At 45.1% G+C, this 22,080-nt stretch overlaps 1 protein-coding gene across 3 annotated transcripts in view; it reads left to right on the top strand.

The window, feature by feature from the left end:
- PIGZ (phosphatidylinositol glycan anchor biosynthesis class Z) overlaps nucleotides 1-22,080 on the top strand; it is a 50,105-nt gene that overhangs the window by 5,151 nt on the left and 22,874 nt on the right. Inside the window, exon 1 of one of the 3 annotated variants that reach the window (XM_063441067.1) lies at nucleotides 4,832-4,886. The exons of 1 other annotated variant lie outside the window; for it this stretch is intronic. The gene's annotated coding sequence lies outside the window, so the exon portion shown is untranslated. Of the gene's footprint in view, nucleotides 1-4,831; nucleotides 4,887-6,011; nucleotides 6,091-22,080 lie in introns of those variants that run through there. One more of the 3 variants, XM_063441068.1, reaches the window with a different exon arrangement.

Below are 22,080 nucleotides of genomic sequence, written 5' to 3'. Positions count from 1 at the left end.
ACTTTAGTCGAGAGGGCAAGAGGGAGGGAGAATGGGAGGGAGAGGCCTCTATGCTCCTGAGGCCAATGAGCTAGGCTTCCCCACCTTTCGAGGCCCGGGGAGAGGGGACTTAAGGCCTGGGGAGAAGGAGGTGAGTGGCGGAGGGAGCTTAAGGCCCATGCAGAAGGGAGCAAGTGACAGAGGTGACTTGAGGCCCGGGCAGAAGGGGGCGAGCGGCTGAGGTGGCTTAAGTCTGGTCATCCCGAGGCAGGGAGGCTGGAGAAAGATCATAGCCCGCACTGCCCTCTGCCATGCAGGCATGGTTGCCAGAGTTTGCTGTTTCCAAGTTGGAAGATAGCACGGAGTCCCCTGCACAGGCTCTTTCTCACGGTGGGCTGGCAGGCAGGCGGACTTGCTTCCTGGCTGGCCAGCACACGGGGCTCGGTAACAGTGTTCTGTCAGCCTCAGCGATGTCACCGAGTCCCCTGCACAGGCTTTTCCTCACGGTGGGTTGGCAGGCAGGCGGACTTGCTGTCTGGCTGGCCAGCTGCAGGGGCTCGGTGACAGTGTTCTGTCAGCCTCAGCGATGTCCCTGTGTGGGTCTGTCCCTATAATGTCCCCGCTTGGGAAGGGGCAAGTTCTCACGGCTGCAGGGGGAGGCTGAAAAGTGTTTATTTTTCTCTTTTTTTTTTTAAATTTCTTTTCTTTTTTTCCCTCCAGGATTGTGGCAGCAATGCAGAAGGCAGGCAGGCTTCCTGACCGGCTGGCATGCTGTGCATTTATGACATCCTCAGTGTTCCGCCAGCTACTGGGCTGCCAGCCAGCCAGCCAGCCTGCCTGCTGTGGCTGGATGACATCCTTAGTGTACCATCAGCCTCTGTGATGATACTGTGTAAGCTTGTGCCCAGCAGGCTTGCTGGATGTCTTTATGACATCCTCATGAACACATCAAAAGTGTCCCGTCAGCCTCGGCACTTGGGGAGGGACACGTTCTCCCAGATGAAGATTGTAAAGATTTAAAAATATTTTTTTGTTTTGTTCCTCCCCCCACCCCCCACAAGTCTAGGCTTGTGGCAGCACAGGCTTTTTCCGGCTGTGTCCGGACACCACTTCCACAAGGTCGGGCACTTCTCCAGGTCAGTCCACCTAAGTGACACGTATACAGGAACTGTACAGGGCACACTCTAAGAAATTTTTGAGGAATCTAAGTTTGGCACGTCAGGCAGGGTGATCATTTAGTTGTTTTTTTTACTATTGATCCAATTTTAATTAAGTGACCATTTATAACATTTTATAATTCCCTCTTTCAGGACCGGAAAAAAATTACTATCCTGAAAGTTGGATAAATAACTCTATTCGAGAAAACCACTGTGGCGGACAGCCTGGTACCCGGACTGGGTACCTCCACCAAACACGCTTCCTTGCTATCGCCGGAGCACCATCAGAACTTCAGCCCCTAGCCGCTGCAGTTTGGCTGGGGTCTCGCTGTTACTTCCCACCATGGACCAGGGTCCTGGATCCAGCCTCCAGTGGTCAAAGCTCTCCTACAGAGAAAATAGCTGTTATATCATTACCCCCACACATTAGTCGAGACTTAATGCTGGGAGTAGATCTCTTTAATGCAGACAAGCACTCTCAATTTATACACACAGTAAACTCCTCCCCTGTACCTGAGAGATAATTAAGTCAGGAACTGTACAAACTCAATTATCTCCAGGTACAGAAAAAAACACCCCAAAAGTACCCCCAAAATACATGGAACCCCTTCAAAAGTCATATCCCCAGATAGCCCTGATCCCAGTGCCTATAATATCCAAAAAGCACTCGGATCGGTATTGTGGTTTGCATTAAAGATAGACCGATTATCGGCCGATATTCTGGATTTTGGCAAATATCGTATCGCCGACTATTGATACCAATATTGCCGATAATGTGACGTGGCCAGCACGTCCATAAGGCAGAACACGCGGCTGCATTAGGGGATACTGTCTCGGGGGGAGCAATAATCGAGTGACCTGCAGTCACTCGGTGTAGCGTGGTCGAGTGGAGCAGAGCGGACTGCGGTACAGGAGCTTCAGTTTTCTGACAGGAAGTGCTCACTGCTATCCCTACAGCACTCAGATCCCCGAAAGCAACTGATCTAGTCTTTTAAAAAAATGCTATATATATATATATATATATGCTGTTTAGTTGATAGGTGAGTGTGCTGGATCTTGTGTATTGTATGTATTGCATAATTTGGCCCCCAGCAGAACCCCATTTATGCATGTTCAGGTGAGTGCAGCCTCCCCCCCCGTTTCACATAATATATACAAACACTACATAATGGACAGGAACTTTTTCAACATTCTTGTATTAGAAATACATTTGTGACCCTAATGCTAGACTGTTCCTTCAAATAGGTTTGTTTTTTTCCCATTTACTAGCAATTCTTCTAGTGTGTGTGTGTGTGTGTATATATATATATATATATATACACACACACACACACACACACACACACACACACACACACACACTAGAAGAATTGCTAGTAAATGGGAAAAAAACAAGCCTATTTGAAGGAACACTCTAGCATTAGGGTCACAAATGTATTTCTAATACAAGAATGTTGAAAAAGTTCCTGTCCATTATGTAGTGTATGTATTGAACAATGTGTATGTAGGGAACAGTGTGGTGTGAAATAAGGATGCAGTGTATGTGTGTGTAAATAGGGGATGTAGTGTGTATGTGTGTAAGGAACATAGTGTGTGTAGGGTATGTAGTGTGTATAAATGCAGGTTTTGTAGTGTGCGTAGGGAACACAGTGTGGTGTGAGATAGAGATGTAATGTATGAATGTTGGTTATATAGTCAATGTAGGGAGCACAGTGTGGTGTGGGATAGGCATGTAGTGTGTGTAAGGAACACAGTGTGATGTGAGATAGCGATGTAGTGTGTATGGGTGTGGGAACATAGTGTGTGTTTGTAGGGGATGTAGTGTGTATGGTGTAGATTATGTAGTGAGTGTAGGGAATAGGGATGTAGTGTGTGTAAGAAACACAGTGTGCTGTGGGATAGGGGATTTAGTGTGTATGGTTGTAGGTTATGTAGTGTGTGTGTAGGCATCATAGTGCGTGTATAGGGAATGTTGTGTGTGTAGATTGTATATGTGTATAGGTTTTGGAGTTTGTATAGGTTACCCAGTGTGGGGTGGGAAAGGGATGTTTTGTGTGTAGGAGGGGGTTTAGAGAAGGGGGTGGGAGAGCAATTTTATGTTTTGCTTTGGTTTTAATTAATGTTCCTATTAGAATTAATTCAAGCTGACTCCCCCCTTCCTTCCCCTCCCTTTTGCATATCTTTGAGCAGGAAGGGGGAAATAATGACCTGGTGGTCCAGTGGTCTCTGCCAGTGCTTCAGTTCTGTACCTTGCAGAGCTGGAGCCCGTCTCTCACGAGCTCTGCATTGATTGTATCATAGCATTGCCGTGGTAACCTGCGGCAATGCTCTGAATGCCGTGCTCATGAGAGTAGTGCTTAGTATCTGCACCCAGGAAAGGTGCAGAACTGAAGCACTCTCTGACCGCTCTGCCGCATCATGCAGACTGGGGGCCTGCCAATAACAAAGTAGAGCTCCCTCTCTAATCGGGCCGGCCGTGGCACTATCTCTCCACTACCAGGGCACTCTGAGGTAGGGCAGGTCCTAGTTGTGCAAGCTGTGCTGGTCGCACGGTGCCCCCTGTGGCCGTAATGCTCGCACACCCCTAAGGCCGGCCTTGCGCCTACCCCAGGGGGTAAGTGCATTGTAAGAAATGAGTACGCCAAGAGCTGGCTGGCTGGTCGGCCACCTTGATTCCCCCAGGATGCAGCTGGCTGTGTGCTAAGGCAGAGTAGGCCCCTGGGGAAAAAAAAGAAATAAAAAAAAAAAAAACGCTAACTTTGGCCTTGATTTGTCACTAAGTGGCTACTAAAAAAGACCAGACATACCCCATTTTTAATACCCTGAGTTGTGTATTTTTGCAAATGGTATGTCATGATGGGTGTAATTTTCATTCCTGGGCTGCTCCTCGAAGGCATCATAGGCCCAGCAAACCAACCTGGCAAATATCCGTGTGTACAAACTGAAGAGGGAAAAGCCCTATATTTGACCCTGTAACTTTCCAAAACCCCATAAAACCTGTTTATGGGGGCACCATTGTACTTGTGGGACATCATAGCATTATTATTATTAGTAAAGTGCCAACAAATTTCGTAGTGCTGTACAAAAGGTGGACTAACAGACATATATTTGCAAGAAGACGAGCTGGATGCACAGGAAAAGAGAGTGCCGAGGGTCCTGCTCAAACAAGCTTACATTCTAGAGTTAGGGGGGTAAAGTGGCACAAATATGTGTATTTTTGCAGTAAAAGCCAACAGTATTAAAACATTCACAGTTAAAATGCCAAAGAACTTGAAAAATAACATTTATTTCTCACACTTTGTTTTTTTAGCTTTTATTCATATTAAATTATGTTTCATATGAAATGAAATCCCTATTTCTCCTGAATAAAATTATACACAATGAGTGTGGATGCACTTAGTATGAAAGAGGTAAATTAGTGTTGAACAAACATATAGCTCAAATTCTAGGTTTTGTTTAAGAACTTGTACAATTACATTCATGAGTAAACCATACATATACATGCCCTCCCCTAAGGCAGGAAAGGCGTACCTACCCAAACCGGTTGATGCAACCTTTAATTAATACAGAAGACTCAATAGGAATCTTTTTATTATTTAACACGTCGTAAGTTTCCTCATTCTTTACATATTGATATTTTGAAGAAGATCAAAGCTCAAGGCTTCAATTTAAGTTCTGTTTAACGTTCCTGGACAAGTTTCTCAGTTAGTGCTACCATTACATGCACAAAGGTGTATGTTCTTCTGACAGGTAACCTCTTTTGGAAATCTAGACTTTTATTTGCAGTTTTGTATTACATTTGTAGTGTTTAGCTATCACTTACATTTGTTTGCTCACTATAATGTATATGTGTATGCTAGATATAATGTGATAATGTAGTTTTAATGTATGAAGGTTCTGTGTATTTTGCAAAAAGCTTGTACAATTCACATGTTGTGTACGGCAATGAGGAAAATCAAGTGAGAAAAATATGTAACTTTTTTTTTTAAACACAATCTTTCTCTCAATAACTCTTCTCTCATCACAACCTAATGTATTTCTCCAAAAGCCAGTCTTTCGCATTTGAAAAACTACAACATTTTCCAAGTCTCCACCTTTAATATCCCACTCCAAATTACATACATCCTTCTCCACTCTTTCACATCTACATCATTTTTGACACAGTTTCAGTCTATGCATCTGTAAACACCCTCAGACACCTCTGCCAGCATCTCTGACACTAGCTATGCCCCTTGCAATAACATAATAATTAATGTCAATAACTTCTTCATCCAAGGATAAATCTGACTGCCATTCTGTGGTAAAGAAATATGTTTTACCTAGTTTGCAAAATTGGAAATGCTTCAAATAGTTTTTTTGTGTGCCTTCTCTTGGATCAACAGCAAAAACAGATGTGAGAAAGGCTGAACTTGATGGACTTGTGTCTCATTTCAGCCTATGTAACTATGTAACTACTGCCATACCCACTTACTTTTTTAGGGGCATGGCTATCAAGTAGACATGTGCAATTCGTTTCGCTCTGAATGTCAATTCTGACGAATAATTCGGACATTCAGATACTTCCGAATGTCTGAATAGCTGAATTGCCGAAGTTCTGAAATTGCCGAAGTTCCGAAGTGTCGGAATGCCAAACCAAACCGAAAAATTCCCCATGCACATCCCTACTATCTATTAAATGCCTCAGGCAAATGACTTTAGCAGTTGTTCAGTGCCCTTTCATGGTCTCAGAATCCCTAAGCTTGTTACTTTGTTCTTGTTTGATTTTTTTTGTTTATTGGCCTGGCTAGCTATTGACTTAGATTTTTTCCCAGTATTCCCTGTGTATGATACCTTGTTTACATTTGACCATGATTACCTTGTTACTGTTTTGTATACCAGACCCTGGTGTCATATTTGACATAGATAATGTTTGTGTTCATGTAAGGCCCGGCTTGTTTGTGACCTTGGGTACCAGGTATTCCATGCAGTGTTTATTATTGCTATTGCTCTTCGTGGTTTAAATACACTTATTAGATTCTCTTAGCTACTAGTTCGTGCTTCGATTTAAAGGGAAACTCCAGTGCCAGGAAAACAATCCGTTTTCCTGGCACTGCAGGTCCCCTCTCCCTCCCAATCCCCGGTTGCTGAAGGAATGAAAACTCCTTCAGTCAGTCCCACATCGCTGCTTCTCCCTCCGCCGCCGTTCCTCCTCCTCTGCATTATGTTGGCCGGTGGTGCACAGCTTAGTAGACTGAGCCCACGTTTATGTAAGAGCAGTCACTAAACAAACTTTTAGGGACTCCTGTCCCTGTCTCAATGCATAAATGTCCTCTTTATGCATTGAGAAATAAACAGGAGTCCCCAAAAATTTGATTAGTAAATGTTCTTTAATAAATATGGGTTTCACTAGTGGGCATTGAGTTAAGTCTTGTCAGGTATTATCAGTTGAATCAGTATTTCATTTATTTAGACAATTAAGGATCTGATAGTAGGGAGATATCTTACTATTATCTTACTAATCACAATACCTGAACTGATTAGGTCTATATTTGACCCTGTAACTTTCCAAAAACCCATAAAACCTAAACATAGGTGTACTGTTATACTCATGAGACATTGTTGAATACAAATATAAATGTTTTAGATCAGTAAAAGATATAATGATGATGATATTGTTGGTGAAATTGTAGTTTGTGTGTGAAAAATCCCAAAAACAAATATGAACACTAATTTTGGCCAGGGTTTGTGACTAAGTGGCTTCTAAAAAAGACTGGACATACCCCATTTTGAATACCCTGGGTTGTCTACTTTTGCAAGTGGTATGCCGTGATGGGGTTAAGTTTCATGCCATATAGTATCAAAGGCAACATGGACCCAGAAAACCAATCTGGCAAATTTCAGTTTAAAAACTGAAAAGGGCAAGCTCTTTATTTGACACTGTAACTTTCCAAAACACCATGGGACGGGTGGTTTTGTTGTAAGGGTGGGACATCATAGTATACAAGTATGTGAGTTTAATTGCAGTAAAAGCTAACATTATAATAATATTCACAGTTAAAATACCATGCAGATAATAGGGAGATATCTTTCTAATCACAATAAATGAATATAAAAAACATCATAGTGTAGTATATTTAAGTATGCTGAGTAAATGCGATAATTAGAACACTCACAAGTTTAAGAGCCACTTAACCCCTTATGACCGGAGGGCGTACTATTACGTCCTTTTAAAAGCGGCTCTAAACGCCGCAGGGCGTAATAGTACGCCCTCCGGTTTTTAGTAACTTACCCGGTCGCCGGCAGTCCCACGCCGGCGATCGCGGTTGGGGGGACTCCCAGGGAGCCCCCCGCGGCAGATCTTCCTCCTCCGGTCCCTCCCGGTCATGTGAGAGTGAGGTCCTTGCGAGGACCTCACAATCACATGGCCGGTATAGCCGGCTTCTGTATTGCCAGCAGGGGGACTAACTGTAATGACAGTTGGTCCCCCTGCTGGCTAGAAATAAAATAAAATTAAGTTAAAAGTGTAAAAAAAAAAAAAATATATACTTAGATCATATATATGATCTAAGTATATATATACACATATACACACATACACATACACCGTCTAGGTGTATTTTAATATTAATATGTATATAATTATATATATATATTAATATCAAATTACACGTAGACTGATACTGATTAAATATATATATAATTATTGTTATATATATATTTATAAATAATATAAAAAAAAATATGTAAATACGTAAAAAAATAAAATAAAAAAATAATTAAAAATAAAATATTAAAAAATATATAGATGTGTTTTATTTTGTTCTAACTGTATTGTGATATTAATATATATATATTTATATCAAAATACACGTAGAACGAAATAATATATATATCTATATACATAAATATATACGTATATATCACTATATATATACCTATATATAAATAAAAATATTTAAAAAAATATATATATATATACGTATATATACACATATGTATATATATACATATATTAATTCTACACATATATTTATGTAATAATTTTACATAATTAGGTATCCTAATTAATTACAATTAGCGGGACCTGCCTGACCACCCATGCCGAAAGTATAGGGAATTTAATTTGCTAGCACTATATTTAACCCTATAACTTTCCAAGACACCATAAAACCTGTACATGGGGGGTACTGTTTTACTCGGGAGACTTCGCTGAACACAAATATTAGGCCAGTGTTTGTGACCAACTGGCTACTAAAAAAGACTGGACATCCCTTATTTGCAATACCTTGGGTCGTCTACTATTGCAAATGGTATGCCATTATGGGTGTAAATTTATTTCCTGGGCTACTATACAGTCTCAAAGGCAACGTAACCAATCTGGCGAATTTCAATTTCAAATGTAACACGCTATATTTGACCCTGTAACTTCCCAAAACACCATAAAACCTGTACATAGGGGGTACTGTTTTACACGTAAGACTTTGCTGAATACAAATATGTGTATTTTATTGCAGTAAAAGCAAACCGTATTATGACATTGACAGTTAAAATGTCATGTAGAACTAAAAAAATCTAAAAAATCTTATTTTCTCCCATTTTTTTATATTTTTTTCATATTAAATTATGTTTCATAGCTAAATATTTGATATTAAATGAAAGCCCTGTTTCCCCTGAATAAAATGATATATAATAAGGGGGGGTGCATTTAATATGAAAGAGGTGAATTACGGTTGGACAGACATATAGCGCAAATGCCAGGTTTTGTTTACGTTTTGTTTCGTTCACAACTTGTACATTTGGCTGCAGTGTTAAGGGGTTAAAAGCTGGCTCTGGCTGGGTAGGTGTTTTCTCAACACTGAGTACATATGTCAGAAGTAGTGATGTCCCGAACGGTTCGCTGGCGAATAGTTCCTGGCAAGCATAGCATGTTCGCGTTCGCCACCGCGGGCGAACACATGCGATGTTCGGTCCGCCCCCTATTCTTTATCATTGAGTAAACTTTGACCCTGTACCTCACAGTCAGCAGAGAGAGAAATTCCAGCCAATCAGCTGCACACCCTCCCTAGCAGACCCTCCCACCTACTGGACAGCATCCATTTTAGATTCATTCGGAAGCTGCAACCATTTTATTTTATTTTTTCAATGTAATATTTTTTTTTCAGTGCATATAAATGTTACAAGCAGATACTCTGTATTACTGCAGATACTCCCCCCAGACACTCTGTGTTACTGCAGATACTCCCTCCAGACACCCTGTTACTGCAGATACTCCCTCCAGACACTCTATGTTACTGCAGATACTCCCTCCAGACACCCTGTGTTACTGCAGATACTCCCTCCAGACACTCTGTGTTACTGCAGATACTCCCTCCAGACACCCTGTGTTACTGCAGATACTCCCTCCAGACACCCTGTGTTACTGCAGATACTCCCCCCAGACACTCTGTGTTACTGCAGATACTCCCTCCAGACACCCTGTTACTGCAGATACTCCCTCCAGACACTCTATGTTACTGCAGATACTCCCTCCAGACACCCTGTGTTACTGCAGATACTCCCTCCAGACACTCTGTGTTACTGCAGATACTCCCTCCAGACACCCTGTGTTACTGCAGATACTCCCTCCAGACACCCTGTGTTACTGCAGATACTCCCTCCAGACACTCTGTGTTACTGCAGATACTCCCTCCAGACACCCTGTGTCACTGCAGATACTCCCCCCAGACACTCTGTGTTACTGCAGATACTCCATCCAGACACCCTGTGTCACTGCAGATACTCCTTCCAGACACTCTGTGTTACTGCAGATACTCCCTCCAGACACCCTGTGTCACTGCAGATACTCCCCCCAGACACTCTGTGTTACTGCAGATACTCCATCCAGACACCCTGTGTTACTGCAGACACTCCCTCCAGACACCCTGTGTTACTGCAGATACTCCCTCCAGACACCCTGTGTTACTGCAGATACTCCCTCCAGACACTCTGTGTTACTGCAGATACTCCCTCCAGACACTCTGTGTTACTGCAGATACTCCCTCCAGATACCCTGTGTTACTGCAGATACTCCCCCCAGACACTCTGTGTTACTGCAGATACTCCCTCCAGACACCCTGTGTTACTGCAGATACTCCCCCCAGACACCCTGTGTTACTGCAGATACTCCTTCCAGACACCCTGTGTTACTGCAGATACTCCCTCCAGACACCCTGTGTTACTGCAGATACTCCCCCCAGACACTCTATGTTACTTCATATACTCCCTCCAGACACTCTGTATTACTGCAGATGCTCCCTCCAGACACTCTGTATTACTGCAGATATTCCCTCCAGACATCTTGTGTTACTGCAGATACTCCCTCCAGACACCCTGTGTTACTGCAGATACTCCCTCCAGACACTGTTACTGCAGATACTCCCTCCAGACACCCTGTGTTACTGCAGATACTCCCTCTAGACACTCTGTGTTACTGCAGATACTCCCTCCAGACACCCTGTGTTACTGCAGATACTCCCTCCAGACACCCTGTGTTACTGCAGATACTCCCTCCAGACACCCTGTGTTACTGCAGATACTCCCTCCAGACACTCTGTATTACTGCAGATACTCCCCCCAGACACTGACACAGAGCAGAATAGGGTATGTTCCCCCTACATAGGGTCACTTGGCAGATATGGATTGACACCTATCCTAAGGATCCCTGATACACACTGACACAGAGCAGAATAGGGACTGTTCCCCCTACATAGGGTCACTTGGCAGATATGGATTGACACCTGTCCTCAGGGACCCTGATACACACTGGGGGGGACACACATACTGTCCTCCCCCCACCCCCACCCTTGCACGGTGGGTGGGGGCCATAAAAATAATGAGGGGGGGACCTACAGTCCTCCCCCCCGGCCCCCACCCCTGCGCGGTGGGTGGGGGCCATAAATCACAATGGGGGAGGACCTACTGTCCTCCCCCTGCCCCCACCCCTGCGCGGTGGGTGGGGGCCATAAAATAATGAGGGGGGGGGACCTACTGTCCTCCCCCCGCGCGGTGGGTGCCGGCCATAAAAATAATGAGGGGGGGGACCTACTGTCCTCCCCCCCTGAGCGGTGGGTGGGGACCCTAAAAAAAAAATAAGGGGCGGACCTACTGTCCCCCCCCAGCCCCCACCCCTGAGTGGTGGGTGGGGGCCCTAAATAAAAATCCCACCCCCAATCAAAGGTGACTAGGGATCCCCAAGCCCTTAGTCACCCACCCCCCCACCCCAAAATAAGTTACCCCCTACCTACAATCCTTACCCTAAAAAATAGTGAGGGGGAATAAAATAACTAACCTGTAAAGAAAAATTCAACTTACCATTTGACGTCTTCTTTTTTCTAAAATCTTATTTTTTCAGCCCCAAATAAGGCCAAATAAAAAGCCATAAGAACCGACGCAAATTTAAAAAAAAGAAAAAAAAAAAAGAGCGCAAAAAAAATTATTGTTCTTCAGCCTTGGAAAAACATGTATGCCATTCCTACAGGTCAATATATATATACATACAAGCTCACTGACATGCGCAAATAGGCTCACTGACAGACAAAAAACTCTCTGACTCGCACACAGACTTACTACAGACAAACTCACTTGTATAATCACAAGGCTCACTACAAAGAAGTTCAGGGACACACACATGCTCAATAAATAGAAGCTCACTGACACACACATGCTCAATAAATAGAAACTCACTGACACACACAAGCAGTACCATCTTAACAGTGTTAAGGGCCCCCGGGCAAAGCAGTGCACTGGGGCCCTTCCTACACAACAACTCACAGGAATAACATTTTTAATTATTGATAGACTGCTGAGTACATACACGCAGTACACAGATACGAACACCGAGAGACTTCTGAATACACACACACAGATTTCTGAATGCACAGACGCTGCTGAATGCACACAGGCTGATTTATACACTTACACACAGACTGCTGAGTCCAACACACACACAGCTGAGTCCATACACACACACAGACATACAGACTGCTGAGTCCATACACACACAGACTGCTGAGTCCATATACACACAGACAGACTGCTGAGTCCATACACACATACAGACTGCTGAGTCCATACACACAGACACACACACAGACTGCTAAGTCCATACACACACACAGATACACAGACTGCTAAGTCCATACACACACACATACACAGACTGCTGAGTCCATACACACAGACTGCTGAGTCCATACACACAGACACACAGACTGCTGAGTCCATACACACAGACACACAGACTGCTGAGTCCATACACACACACAGACTGCTGAGTCCATACACACACAGACTGCTGAGTACACACACACACACACACACACACACACAAACACAGACTGCTGAATCCATACACACACACACACAGACTGCTGATTCCATACACACATACAGACTGCTGAGTCCATACACACAGACACGCACACAGACTGCTGAGTCCATACATACACACACACAGACACAAAGACATACACACACAGACTGCTGAGTCCATACACACACACCCACAGACTGCTGAGTCCATACACCCACCCACCCACCCACACACACACACACACACACACACACACACACACACACACACACACACAGAGTGCTGAGTCCACACACACAGACTGCTGAATCCACACACACACACACACACACACACACACACAGACTGCTGAGTCCATACACACAGACACACACACACACACGGACTGCTGATTCCATACACACACACATACTGCTGAGTCCATACACACACACACATACACAGACTGCTAAGTCCATACACACACACAGACTGCTGAGTCCATACACACATACAGATTGCTGAGTCCATACACACATACAGACTGCTGAGTTCATACACACAGACACACACACAGACTGATGAGTCCATACACACACACACACACTGCTGAGTCCATACACACACACAGATACACAGACTGCTAAGTCCATACACACACACATGCACAGACTGCTGAGTCCATACACACACACAGACTGCTGAGTCCATACACACACAGAGTGCTGAGTCCATACACACACACACACACACACACACACAGACTGCTGAATCCATACACACACACAGACTGCTGAGTCCATACACACATACAGACTGCTGAGTCCATACAAACAGACACACACACAGACTGCTGAGTCCATACATACACACACACAGACACAAAGACATACACACACACACAGAGACAGCTGAGTCCACACACACACACACACACACACACACACACACACACACAGAGTGCTGAGTTCATACACACACACACACACACACACACAAACTGCTGAATCCATACACACACACACACACATTCAGACTGCTGAGTCCATACACACAGACACACACACAGACTGCTGATTCCATACACACACACACATACTGCTGAGTCCATACACACACACAGACACACAGACTGCTGAGTCCATACACACACACACAAACATACACAGACTGCTAAGTCCATACACACACACACACACACACACACAGACTGCTGAGTCCATACACCCCCCCCCCCACACACACACACACACAGAGTGCTGAGTTCATACACACACACACACACACACACAAACTGCTGAATCCATACACACACACACACATTCAGACTGCTGAGTCCATACACACAGACACACACACAGACTGCTGATTCCATACACACACACACATACTGCTGAGTCCATACACACACACAGACATACAGACTGCTGAGTCCATACACACACAGACTGCTGAGTCCATATACACACAGACAGACTGCTGAGTCCATACACACATACAGACTGCTGAGTCCATACACACATACAGACTGCTGAGTCCATACACACAGACACACACACAGACTGATGAGTCCATACACACACACAGATACACAGACTGCTAAGTCCATACACACACACATACACAGACTGCTGAGTCCATACACACAGACTGCTGAGTCCATACACACAGACACACAGACTGCTGAGTCCATACACACAGACACACAGACTGCTGAGTCCATACACACACAGACTGCTGAGTCCATACACACACACAGACTGCTGAGTACACACACACACACACACACACACACAAACACAGACTGCTGAATCCATACACACACACACACAGACTGCTGATTCCATACACACATACAGACTGCTGAGTCCATACACACAGACACGCACACAAACTGCTGAGTCCATACATACACACACACAGACACAAAGACATACACACACAGACTGCTGAGTCCATACACACACACACACAGACTGCTGAGTCCATACACCCACCCACCCACACACACACACACACACACACACACACACAGAGTGCTGAGTCCACACACACAGACTGCTGAATCCATACACACACACACACACAGACTGCTGAGTCCATACACACAGACACACACACACACACACGGACTGCTGATTCCATACACACACACACATACTGCTGAGTCCATACACACACACATACACAGACTGCTAAGTCCATACACACACACAGACTGCTGAGTCCATACACACATACAGATTGCTGAGTCCATACACACATACAGACTGCTGAGTTCATACACACAGACACACACACAGACTGATGAGTCCATACACACACACACACACACACACACACTGCTGAGTCCATACACACACACAGATACACAGACTGCTTAGTCCATACACACACACATGCACAGACTGCTGAGTCCATACACACACACAGACTGCTGAGTCCATACACACACACACACACACACAGAGTGCTGAGTCCATACACACACACACACAAACACAGACTGCTGAATCCATACACACACACCGACTGCTGAGTCCATACACACATACAGACTGCTGAGTCCATACAAACAGACACACACACAGACTGCTGAGTCCATACATACACACACACAGACACAAAGACATACACACACACACAGAGACTGCTGAGTCCATACACCCACACACACACACACACACACACACAGAGTGCTGAGTTCATACACACACACACACACACACACACACACACACACACTGCTGAATCCATACACACACACACACATTCAGACTGCTGAGTCCATACACACAGACACACACACAGACTGCTGATTCCATACACACACACACATACTGCTGAGTCCATACACACACACAGACACACAGACTGCTGAGTCCATACACACACACACAAACATACACAGACTGCTAAGTCCATACACACACACACACACACACAGACTGCTGAGTCCATACACACACAGACTGCTGAGTCCATACACACACACAGACACAGACTGCTGAGTCCATACACACACAGACTGCTGAGTCCATACACACACACAGACACAGACTGCTGAGTCCATACACACACAAAGACACACAGACTGCTGAGTCCATACACACACAGACTGCTAAGTCCATACACACACACACACACACACAGACTGCTGAGTCCACACACACACACACACACACACACACACACACACACACACAGACTGCTGAGTCCATACACACAGACACACAAGCTTCCTCACTAGCAGACAGACAGACACACACACACACACACAGACACGAGCACATTAAGCCTACCTGTCACTGGATTCTGTTGCTGGGGGTCAGGCAGCCATCTTCCATGCTTTCAAGCAGCAGCATGGGCTTCTGCTTAACGGCAGGGGCGGGGCTTGTGTGCGGGAGGCAGGGCTTCGTTTGGGGGGCAGGGCCTATGCCGGGGAGCCTGTCAGTGCTCCCTCCGGCCCCAGACAGCCCCCTGCACCGTTCCAGATGCTCTGCCCTGAATTCCCTCGGGCTGTAACAGGCTGTTACAGCCCGAGGGAATATAATTTAAACACATAGCCAGTAGGTTGCTGGCATTTGGGGGGGGCAAGGGGGACACAGCATGATGTAGGGGGGGCCATGGCCCCCTCTGGCCCCCCCTAGCGACGCCACTGCCTACCCCTAATCATTAATACCCCTACACACACAGTGTTAATACCCCTATCCCTAGTTCTTAATCCCCCTACCCCTACAGTGTTAATACCCCTGTGCTGGGGTAGGGGTATTAAGGACTATGTGTGCTGGGATAGGGGTATTAACACTGTGTGTGTAGGGGTATTAAGGATTAAGGGTAGGGGCATTAATGACATGGGGTAGGGGTACTAAGGGGTAGGGGCATTAAGGGATATAAGTGCCCCCAAGTCCTTCACTTACCTTTAGTGAGATGGGCTTTCCAAGGGTTCTTCAATAGCTTCAGTAGAGCGGCGACCGGTCCAAGATGGCTGCCGCATTCCTCGCCGCTCAGCAGAGAATGCGGCGTCTATGTATTCTATGCCTATGGTCACAGCCTTTTACCTCCAAAACCAGAGGAAGGAGGGGGGCCTAATGATAAAACATTCCCCAGGGAAACAAGAGGAAGGCAGAAAGGTTCCGCCTGTGGCAGGCAGTGCTGAACAAGGATTTAAAGTAATAAGCGGATAGTTACAGGTTTTATGGTGTTTTCAAAAGTTACAGGGTCAAAAGGCCTGCATTTCAGTTTCTTCACATTGAAATTTGCCAGATTGGTTGTGGTGCCTTTGAGACCGTATGGTAGCCCAGGAATAGAGCTACCCCCATGATGGCATACCATTTGCAAAAGTAGACAACATAATGTATTGTGAATGTGTGGTGGAATCTCGGTAAAAATAAATTTAGTAGGCCGAGATTACCACGTGGCATGTGTACGTGCATATGCTGACGTATCGATCAGTTGGTTGCACGAGGCAAGATACGATCAGTAGTGTACGGAGCATGTGCAAGAATACAGGATGTAGTATTCCCCTCCTCCATTGTGCTGGACAGGCCATGCGGTCAAACAGGAAGTTAATTCTTATTTGTGTTGATTGGTTAAGAGAATATGCGGGTGGAGCTTAATATGTGAGGAGTTATGTGCCTATATAAGGAGCCTGCACTATTGTCCGGGGCTCAGAACTTGTTGTATTTTGGTGACGTTAGTCCCTCTGAGTCCCGATCGGTGATCCAATAAAGAATCTCTTCCTTCCTGAAGAAACCTGTGTCCATCTCTCTGTGCTTCGCTTCCGTCAGTTTCTCCGGTATCATTTGGTGCATTGGCCGGGAAACTCATCGTTCAACGGTAGCTGAGAGGCAGAGGCGTGAGACGGTCTATCTTTGCCCACGTTCTCTACGGCTGCACCCCTGAACTTCTGCGTGGACCTCCCTTCGTCTCGGCGCCACTGGTCTGTTGTCCAGGAGATCATCGGCCTCTACGTAAGAAGTGCTGGGGTGTCCCCGTCGATGAGTGTGAACTCAGGTTCAGGAACGAGGAGGTAAGATAACTGCTGTTTTAGACGGCAGACCCACTAGGGGTATACCGATTGTGCGGTAGGCCCATAAGGGGTTATTTGTGTATGGAATCTGCCCCCTCTGTCGGAGGGAAGGAGCGAAGGCGCACCGCTCAATCGAACGCTCTTTAGTCAGACCGTTTGATTTGGTTAGTCAGGCGGGGTCCTGTGTAAATAGCCCTAGCCGGACACCGGTGTCTTGTCTAGACTAGCGTTCTAGGGTGTATATTACGTTCGCTAGGTCGGAGGGACCGGGAGACTAAGCGGCGCCTGTGTAAATTCGGTTCGCTAGCTCTCAATCTATCTTGGCTAAGTGGGAAGGCGTGTAAATTTGGAACCCACTAGACTTTTGATAGTAATCGACTAAGAGGCGTCTGTGTAAATTCGGTCCTCTAGCTCGCTATATGTGGTGCTTGGGCAGTGTGGCTAACCAAAACGGGTGTACATAGTTTTAGGTAGTCCATTCAAGGTACTGGCCAATAGTTTAGTTGGGAATTGTAAATGTGTTAAAGATTGTTTAGTAAAGTGTATATCTTGTTAGATAGCGCGAGCTCAGCCGTCTAGCGAGAGTGTTAATAGTGTGTTGCTGTATTATAGTGCACGGTACCATAACCCTGTATATTTACTGACACTGTATATAAGTACTAATAATTGTCGTCCATTGCATGTTTAACACCATAACCACTAATAATTGTATTGTGACCTTAAAGGACCACTCTAGTGCCAGGAAAGCATACTCGTTTTCCTGGCACTAGAGTGCCCTGAGGGTGCCCCCACCCTCAGGGACCCCCTCCCGCCCGGCTCTGGAAAGGGGAAAAGGGTTAAAACTTACCTTTTTCCAGCGCTGGGCGGAGAGCTCTCCTCCTCCTCTCCGCCTCCGTTCCTCCCCGTCGGCTGAATGCGCACGCGCGGCAAGAGCTGCGCGCGCATTCAGCCGGTCGCATAGGAAAGCATTCATAATGCTTTCCTATGGACGCTTGCGTGCTCTCACTGTGATTTTCACAGTGAGAATCACGCAAGCGCCTCTAGCGGCTGTCAGTGAGACAGCCACTAGAGGAAAAAGGGGAAGGCTTAACTAATTGATAAACATAGCAGTTTCTCTGAAACTGCTATGTTTATAAAAAAATTAGTTAACCCTAGCTGGACCTGGCACCCATACCACTTCATTAAGCTGAAGTGGTCTGGGTGCCTAGAGTGGTCCTTTAAATTGTGCTTTGACCTATGCTAACCGTACTGTAACCGCTATTTGTAAAAGACGATGTTACTGGGGTGTGTTATAGACGGGTAATTCATATATAGAGAATTATAGCGTGGGTGACTGTATAGTTTCGCCAAAGGGCATAATATTGATTATATAGTGACTGGTGTAACAGCTGTGTGTGTACGGGAATTCCCTGAGTGTTTATTGTGTTGTTGTGTACGTTTCACTTGGTAACCGTACCACGTGGTGCTGTTGCCAGAGGAAACGGGTGTGACTGTTGAATAGTACGCGTGTATAGTATTCGTTGTCGACGACGTTCCATTGTTAAGTATAGGCGCGTCGCAGTCAACGATTCCGGATCCCTTAGGTTGTATGGTGAAGAATTTTAAAAAGGGATTTACAAAATGTGATTTTGGGGTTAAAATGTCTCCTGTACGTTTGGTCACTTTGTGTACTAGGGAGTGGCCTACTTTGGTTGCGGCATGGCCGCCACGTGGCAGTTTGGATCCAACTCTGGTACAGCGCTTACACGTGGCCGTATCAGGTAGGCCTGAACTTTACGGGCAGTTTCCTTATATTGATTGTTGGAGACAGGCCGTAAATGACTCGCCAAAATGGATTCAGACATGCCACGAGGAGCAGTGTCGCCTCATGGTGGCTAGGACTTGTTTGTCCACTAGGACTGGTGTTAGGCCCATTTTGGACACGCCCCCTGAGTCCGAGATCCCTTTGCCGCCCCCTTACTTTCCTTTAAGAGGAAGTGATGCAAATGCAGGAAGTCCTGGAACCCTCCCCTCATTGCCCTCATCCACTTCCGCTTCCTCCTCCAGTACAGAATCCACCCCCTCTCGTACTAAATCTCCCCTTCCGGAACCAGAGCCAACCCCCATTAGATCTGAATATCCTGATTTGGCGCCACTTCAGACTTCCGGTCAAGCTTCTTCTAGCTCGACCCGAAGTGTTTTATTTACTACCTTCTCCCAAAACCAAGCTCCCACATCCTCATGCCCTATTGATACCGGAGAAACTGACGGAAGCCAAGCACAGAGAGATGGACACAGGTTTCTTCAGGAAGGAAGAGATTCTTTATTGGATCACCGATCGGGACTCAGAGGGACTAGCGTCACCAAAATACCACAAGTTCTGAGCCCCGGACAATAGTGCAGGCTCCTTATATAGGCATATAACTCCTCCCATATTAAGCTCCACCCGCACATTCTCTTAACCAATCAATACAAATAAGAATTAACTTCCTGTTTGACCGCATGGCTTGTCCAGCACGATGGAGGAGGGGAATACTATATCCTGTATTCTTGCACATGCTCCGTACACTACTGATCGTATCTTGCCTCGTGCAACCAACTGATCGATACGTCAGCATATGCACGTACACATGCCACGTGGTAATCTCGGCCTACTAAATTTATTTTTACCGAGATTCCACCACATTCCCCCCTTTGATGCCTCTTGATATTTTACAATTACTTGAGGCATCACATAACCTTAGTTTTGCTTACACCGCAAGTTACCTTGAACCAGACCAGACTTATCTTATGATGTGAATCTTCAACATTCATCTTCCTGCATTGATTCTCCTTGATCTAGAGCCCTATACTTATATATCGCCATTATCTGTGCAGCAGCCTTCCTCTCTGCTATGTTTGCTATCAGGCTTTGCACAGACCTAACTACTAAGGGTATAAGACACGGTAGGAGTAGACACAACATTAAAATCAGTAGGACTCCACCTACCACTGCCTTAAGCCCTCCAAACCACTCATACCAGCTACCAAACCAACTACTTGGATTATACCCTTTCCATACCTGAGTAGGCACATGCGCTAGTTTAACCATATGGCTAGTAAGCTCAGCTATTGCTTGCCCTTCGTCATCTATTTGAAGACAGCAATTGCTCAGGTTAAACTTCCCACATACACCTCCCTCTACTGCCAAAAGGTAATCCAAGGCTAATCTATTCTGGTATACTGCTGTCCTCATCCTGGTATTATGTTTCACTAGGAGATTAAGCGCTTGTGATGTTTCGTTAGTGATAATCTCAACCACCGCCTGTAATCTTATAATGCGGTTGAGCATATAAATAGGGGTTCTATAACCAAAGGTACCATCTTCTGCCCACGTGGCTGGCCCATAATAATCTATAATACGCTGGGGAGGCCATTCATTATCTTCCCAGGTGCCTATCTCTATGGGTCCCCTTTTCTTCCTATGATTCACATCATACACTTTAACACCTAAAGTCTCACCTGTTTCAATAGGTAACAAGAAGAAGGATGGTTTGAGCATACCCAACACACATGCCCCTTCCCAGTCCTGTGGCAACTCCGAATAGGCTTTCTTACCACAGATCCAGTACAAATTTGCTGGGGCTCTCCAGGTAGATGTGATAGATAGGTCAAACCACACATCCTTTAAATTGGCGTATCTAGCAAACGGGTTAGATGGTTCTGAGACATTTGAAGCCGACCACCAAGTTGTATTTTTAGTATCATCATCATAAGCTTTTTGCCCTAGACAAGTTAATTCTCCTACAGAAGTATTATACATTATTCCTTTCCTTGCTATGCAAACATAACCTATGATGGAGGTCTTTAATCTCCACTCAGATTTACCTCTAACACTCATATGATAATTGGCTTGTGTAGATATTAGTTGGTCAACTGCCTCAGAACCGGACATTACCTCCTTTGCTTCCCAAGGCCATTGGTCTCCCATGTTAGTACCTCCACACACATAGCAGTTGGTAACATTAAGACTACCGGCAATACTTTCAGCTAGGTCAATGAACAGGTTTTTAGCATTATGGGGGATCTTATTATCTATACTCATCTCTTCATAAAAGGAATGGTATACTTGATGAGTCTGGGAGGATACCGTATCTGTCTCTATCCCTATAAACAATATTGTCCCAGGATCTAAACCCGTCCCGTATATCTGAAACCCAAATAAATTGCCATACTTATCTAAGAACTTGTCGGGGTTATTTATAAGTATATGGACTGGGTTGCATTCCATAGACTTACAATATGGGCTAGTCGGCAACTTAGTCACTATCATGTATTTATCTACTGTCTGTCCCCAAGTTGCCCACCCCACACAAGACCAATATGGACAAAAGTTATAGTCTTTATTAGGGCATCTAGGACTCACATATTTATTTTTACTACTGGGACAAATATATTTATCGTTAGATCCATACGTCCTCTCCCATCTAAGATCCCCACATACATTCCACGGCTTTCTACCACTTGATATCGCCTTACATGCATCAAATAGCAGAACACCCGAAGAATATACGGATTCTAACACCGTCTTATTAATTAGGGTCCCCTGAGGATCTCCATTCCTGAGAGTCAACCAAATTGTACGA

The sequence above is a fragment of the Pelobates fuscus genome, chromosome 2 (assembly GCF_036172605.1).
Source record: "Pelobates fuscus isolate aPelFus1 chromosome 2, aPelFus1.pri, whole genome shotgun sequence".
In the NCBI taxonomy this organism is placed as follows: Eukaryota; Metazoa; Chordata; class Amphibia; order Anura; family Pelobatidae; genus Pelobates; species Pelobates fuscus.
This window is presented reverse-complemented; position numbering and strand designations above follow the sequence as displayed.